The sequence below is a fragment of the Dermacentor silvarum genome, chromosome 11, assembly GCF_013339745.2.
Source record: "Dermacentor silvarum isolate Dsil-2018 chromosome 11, BIME_Dsil_1.4, whole genome shotgun sequence".
NCBI lineage: Eukaryota > Metazoa > Arthropoda > Arachnida > Ixodida > Ixodidae > Dermacentor > Dermacentor silvarum.
In genome coordinates, this window is record NC_051164.1 from 14,400,287 (window position 1) to 14,406,286 (window position 6,000).

Here is a 6,000-nt window from a genome sequence, read left to right on the forward strand (position 1 = left end):
GGACAAAATCGATGTACTTTGAAAAGAAACGTCACTAATAGTACTTTTTCAGAACGCTCGTAAACATTGTAACAAATTGGCGTAAGCTCACAGATCTGCGATAGCTGCTTGTGGTAGAGAAGCACGAACTTGTAAACACGGTGCAAAATATTTGGCTCGTCTGCCTTCTACGTGCTTTTTCGCTGCACCTGCGCTACAACAGTGTAGAAGATGAACTGCCCAAAAACAACTCTCTCGGTGGGCGGTAAGCGTGTGCGGGTTATTTTTGTCTCCCTCGACGTCCCATCTCCTCGGTCGTAGAACTACGCAGATCTACTGATGGAAAACCCGGTCGCGGCCAATGTCCAAGACGAACTCGACACAAAAACAGGCTGGTCGAGAGCCGAAGTAGTTTGTTACAATACAATGCAATATTTATTACGCATAAAGGCAAAGAAAGTACAGATAGCAGGCCTACCAAAGCCTTAGAGGGCTTGACTGGCAGTGTCTAACAGTAAGGTCACAGAAAATTACACAGGGTTATTAGCGGAGTTAGGTATTAACGCGACGGAGCAAAATGTTGAAAAGGTATACAAAATGTTAATTGAAACTTCGAAAATTTTATGTAGTTTCTTAATGCCACATCTTGTGTTTGCTTCAAACACAGGCGTTGGCAATTTATTAAATATGGCTGGAACATAATGTTTTCGCGTTCTTCTTCGTACTTTGTCACAGTCTTGGGGATGGCGTAGAGTTCTTTCGGTCTTAAGGAGCGGACAGGTGTATATCGTATTTTAAAATCATTATTCCAGGAGTGTTTCATTACAACACTTTCGACAATCAGGAAAGGACAACGTTGTCGGACTCGTTTAACGATGGTAAGCAACAAACACGCACTATGTTAATAGATAAACCCAACTTCGTTCTCTGCCTCTTGCTGTGTTGGATCTCTAGCCAGCAGGGTCAATTAAAATTCAACTCGAGGATTAGGCCGTTACTGGGAAATACTGCGCTACTCACTTCAACTTCAACTTTATTTTTTCGCATTTTCCTTCCCTTTCTTGCAAAGAAGAAAAACAATATTTAAAATGCAGGGCAAGGAACAAAAAGCTGCATAAAAGTAGCTTGACGGGATTCCTTCCCCTTTCCTTGGCATCAGTTACGGCATATAGAAATACATAACTGGGTTACAGAAGTTCAAAACATATCCACATCTGTACATATACAAACATCAATATTCAAGAAGTATAATTTACTCGCACATATGAAAGGCTCTTTATGCACAAATGTAGATACAGGCTAATATTTGCGCTATACAGGTTTTATTGTGCAATATCGGCATTATCCAGTGGTACACACAAACAAAAGCGGAACGAAAGGGAATATAAAAAGAGGTTCGAGACATTGTAAGCAACATTGCAAATGTAGTTTTTATAAAACTTTACCATTATTTAATAAATTGGTTTTAATGTATTTCTTGTAATCGTGTACAGCTCAGTATGAGAAGCCTATAACAAGTTTAGTATTCTTGGCACTTCAGCGCTTGCCGTCGGGTTGGCTACGAACCAGCTCGCGATTTTGAACGTTGGGCTACGTGAAGTTCAAATGGCAACACAAGTTGGTTAAGCGGTCATGGTTAGGAAATATAAGCCGAACTGCTACCTGGCGAGAGTTTTTGGTTCTGTTCCCTGAAAAACGAAGCCTTCTCTTTTTTTGCCATCAAAACAACTTTGGCGACGGTGAATACCACTGTCCAGTTTTCCAGAGACTTATAACTGCTATAAATGTTTTTTTTTTTTTGTTATAGCTCATTCAAAATAAGTCAAATATTGTATTGGCTCAATATCTTGATGTAGAAATGAGCAAATGAATTTAACCTTAAAAAACAAGGGGTGTACGATACGCTTCCAACGTATGCTGACCTATGTACCGGTTTTCTCACCCAAGTATCGAAGTTTCAAAGTCACTCGTTAAGTGACAAGATTTGTCGCCATTACCTCTTGCAGTGATGCCATGTGGCATGTGTGACACTCCGAAGCTCGAGTAAAATGAGTTATCTCCCTCTTGAGCTCCTGGGCTTCCCAGCAGTCAATTCTTCATTGGGCATGTGGAACTGAATTCTTTCGTTCACAAATTATCGGCATAATATAGGGATCCGAGGCAAGCCCGTACTACGGAGACGTGGCAGGCTGAAACTATTTCTAAATATTTGAAAAGGGGTTCGAAACAGACCATGTAGTAAGGCCCTAGCACGTGAATACACGGGAGGCGCGGTCACGTGTGGAACGGCTCTGGACATTTTGGGAAAATGAGTACATCGCCATGATTCCTGCGGGGGTTGCGTGGCGAGCCACCAAACTTCTCTATACACATTCGTTATCTGCGCAAATCGCTATGATCAGGTCTCGACGTTGCATTTGTTGGCCTCACAGGCAACTGTACGAAAATGCCTCTACGGTGGTTCGGGAGCTATGGTGTTCCTCCGCTGAACACGATATCGCAGCCCTGGTGATCAGGGGCCACATTCACAAAGCTTTTCTTTCGTAAGTTCGCTTTGCCATTGGCTGGCCACCTTTGTTAATGATATGTCTGGCATCCGGAGTGGCTCTTTCTGACGAAAAATTCTAGCGTAAGAAGTTTTTATGAATTCGGGCCCTGATTCGCAAAAGTGGTAACCACACTGCGATGGCGCAACCTGAACTAGAAAAAATAACTTTGGCGGCCAAAATCGCTATCGACTATACTGCTACCGTGTTTCTGATAACCCCTTTGCTACAGTAACATGTTTTGCTCGAGCAAACGACGATGGACAGAGAAAACAATAGGACCAGGGATGTCCATAGTTTTTTCTCCATGTTGTTTTTCTCGTGCAGTTAATTTCTTAACATGAATTATCAGCCGACACCTTGACCCTTTGGTTAACGGTGGTTGAACGAGAGATATTATTGGAGCCAGCATGTCGACGAGTGGATTTATAATCGTGAAAGCGAAAACTGCCCTTTCCTCACACCCTCCCCAAATGGAGGAGGGGAATAAGTGGGTGTGTAAGAAAAATGGGGGAAGTCGAAATGTTCAAAAGGGGTCTTTAATTGTGATAAGCGCTGCGAGGGAAAGCAGCGGCTGCCTTGGCGAAACTTTATTATTGCGTTATTTATTGCATTATTTAAAATTGTTAAAGACTTCACCCGCTACAATTTGCATAATTTCTCGGTATTCCTTTTTTTTTTCATTTCACACTGTCGTTCTCCTTCCTTTATTGCGCAATTCATACTGTTAGATACTTGTTCTTTATGTTTATCCGCGAACGTTGTATAATTTTTTCGTACTCCTTTCTATTTGCTAATTTCCTGTATCCTCCCCTCACGCAATACTCATTCAGGACCCTGCAAAGTATCTGAATAAATAAATAAATAAATAAATAAATAAATAAACAAATAAATAAATAAATAAATAATAAATAAATAAATAAATAAATAAATAAATAAATAAATAAATAAATAAATAAAACTACCGTGTAAAATGTAGGCTTCAGCGACCGTCCTCGTTCGACGACTGTTTTTCAAAGTTTCGCCTTCTTTAGAAGCTCGGTCTTATTTGACTTTTCACTGTTCTAAGGTCGCCTCACACGAAAGGCAAATGACACATGAATGTAGAACTTACACCACACGGGCCCAACTAACTCAGTTTTGTTGCGTAGGTGCACGTTAAATAACTGCAAGTGGTCAAAATTAGTCCGGAAACTCCCCCTGTACGGCGTGCCGCATAATCAGATAGTGGGTTTAACAGAGCAAGCCTCAGAATTAAATTTTTTATTTAGTTTCTTACTGACGAACCGACATACTGCGAGTGCCATTTCGAGGGATTTAGCCTTCAACTACCGGGCGCGGTGGCTGCGTGGGTTTGAAAAAGAGAACCGGTGTGTGTAGAAGCCAGAATAGAACTACACGAAAAAATTTAGAAGCTGAAGAAATCTTAAAGCTGCAAGAGAGTTTTGTCAGCCCCCCCTTCACTACCGTTTTTGGATAAAGATGCTCAAAGCTTGCGCAGCTATATATAGAAACTGATCACGTGCTGTAATAAACGATGCCTGTCCAGAGATGCCATAACATATATTTATTTTTGTTTGGGACTCTGCTTTTTCCCAAGCTTCACCACACCAATATTACCTACATATTTTGGTTTGTCAGAAATAAAACTCAGTTGCTATTTCAGAGCTCGTAGCATCCGTTTTACGCCCTTGCGTGCTTTGTATTTCCGTCTGGGTTGCCTTAGTAGCCCATCAACCCTATGACGACTCCTAAGTGTCTGGCCCCTGAGGCCCGTGTCTGTGGTGGACATTCGTCATATTTTCTGGTTGGGCCCTGGTGCTGAGGATATTTGACATACCACGCTTAGGGAAGCCAAACTAAAACCTAATGTTGCAGATCATTCTACCGGTTGAATAACGTACAACAAAAGTGTTAACTCACTGCTCCAGTTCCGACATCATACTTGGCTGCATGTGTTCGTTTAATGCCCCTGTTGTTGATTTCGTTGCTATATATATATATATATATATATATATATATATATATATATATATATATAATTTGTCCCTTCGGTTCTTTTATGCCTTAAATGGTATCATCTACCAGTAGCCGCGTTGTCGGAATTCGCTTACCTCCTGTGACGGTGGTCGCCGCCTGGAGCCGCAGCTGGATCAGAGACAGGAGGCCGACGAACGTCCTCAGTAGTTCCGCTTCGCGAAGGTTCTGAGCCGTGGACATCGCCGGCTTAGCAACGAGCGACGGCCCGACTGACTAATCACTTGTTTCCTGCTTCTTTTTTTGTCGAGCGCCGTCGTCGGCAATGGAGCACTCGGTCCGAACTCGTAGCCTCTACATGGATAAAACCGCGCAAAGCTGCAGTGTCAGAACTACTCCGCCTGTGAGCTTCTCTTCATGCCCATCTCTACGCCCTGTGTGAAACCCCTGCTGTGCCGGTGGGATGACGTCGTGTAGCTTCCGTGCGATTAATCCACCCTCGTACACCTTTGGCTCTTGCGTGGGGATTAATGCCTACTCGGGAAAGGACCTCTTGATCGACTATTTTCGTGCTTCGAGTTGCACTTTCAGGCGACCCGCCGATGTCGGCGCTTGTCGTGAGTTATGTTTCAGTGCGATGCTCTTCCTTCTGCTGGTTTAAGAGAAAGCTCCACATACAAAACTGGGGCCGAATTCACAAATGATATATTAGCCTTCGCTAATAGCATGTTCGTCATGACAATTGGCTGGCATCTAATCTGATGATTACGGGCCCGGATCACTAGCAGAAGTTTTTAAGCCACAGCGTCCCGCTTACTGAAGAGCATCCTGTGTCTTATCGCTGAAGCGGTTCTGCGGCAGGAGCAGCACTCTGCGACAACTGCGCAGTAATCGACGCCCTTGCTACCACTACATACCCTTACCGTTGTGAATTTCGCCTATATTGCGAGCCACGAAATGCTATCGTTGCCGAAACAAAAACCTGTTCTCTCTGGCGGAACAAACCCTCTGGCGGAACAAACGACATTCGAGGATGCCTAGCACAAGTCCGCATTCTGCTCAACGGCATTTCCAAAGTCGGAGAGGATCGACATAAGTCTTCGACAACCTTGGTTTGCCGCCTACTCGGTTATTATATGACTGCGATGCCTACCTTTAAAACGCACGCTTAAAAAACAACAATCCGGAGACTCATCTGATCGTTCCTTCAGCGTATTTCCCGCGAGCTGTTTAATTGAAACCAGAAAACTCTCCGCTGCCTTTACGTCGTAATCGCAGCATTCCTACCGAAATCAAGCTAACGTACCCGAGCGGGTTCTGCAGCGAACATATATATATATATATATATATATATATATATATATATATACGCGCTATGTCTTCGGCCCTCAATTTCCTGGATTCCAAATTCGAAGCGAAACCACTTTGCTGTTCTCGGCGGTCTTTTCACTCTCGTCACCTGCTTCAAACTTCACAAAAACTCTCCTTTGGGACTGCG

At 43.2% G+C, this 6,000-nt stretch overlaps 1 pseudogene; it reads right to left on the bottom strand.

Annotated features, from left to right (window-relative positions):
* Positions 1 to 4,848, bottom strand: part of LOC119433676 (beta-1,3-galactosyltransferase 5-like) — a 44,555-nt pseudogene extending 39,707 nt beyond the window's left edge.
* Positions 4,849 to 6,000: the final 1,152 nt, after the last annotated feature.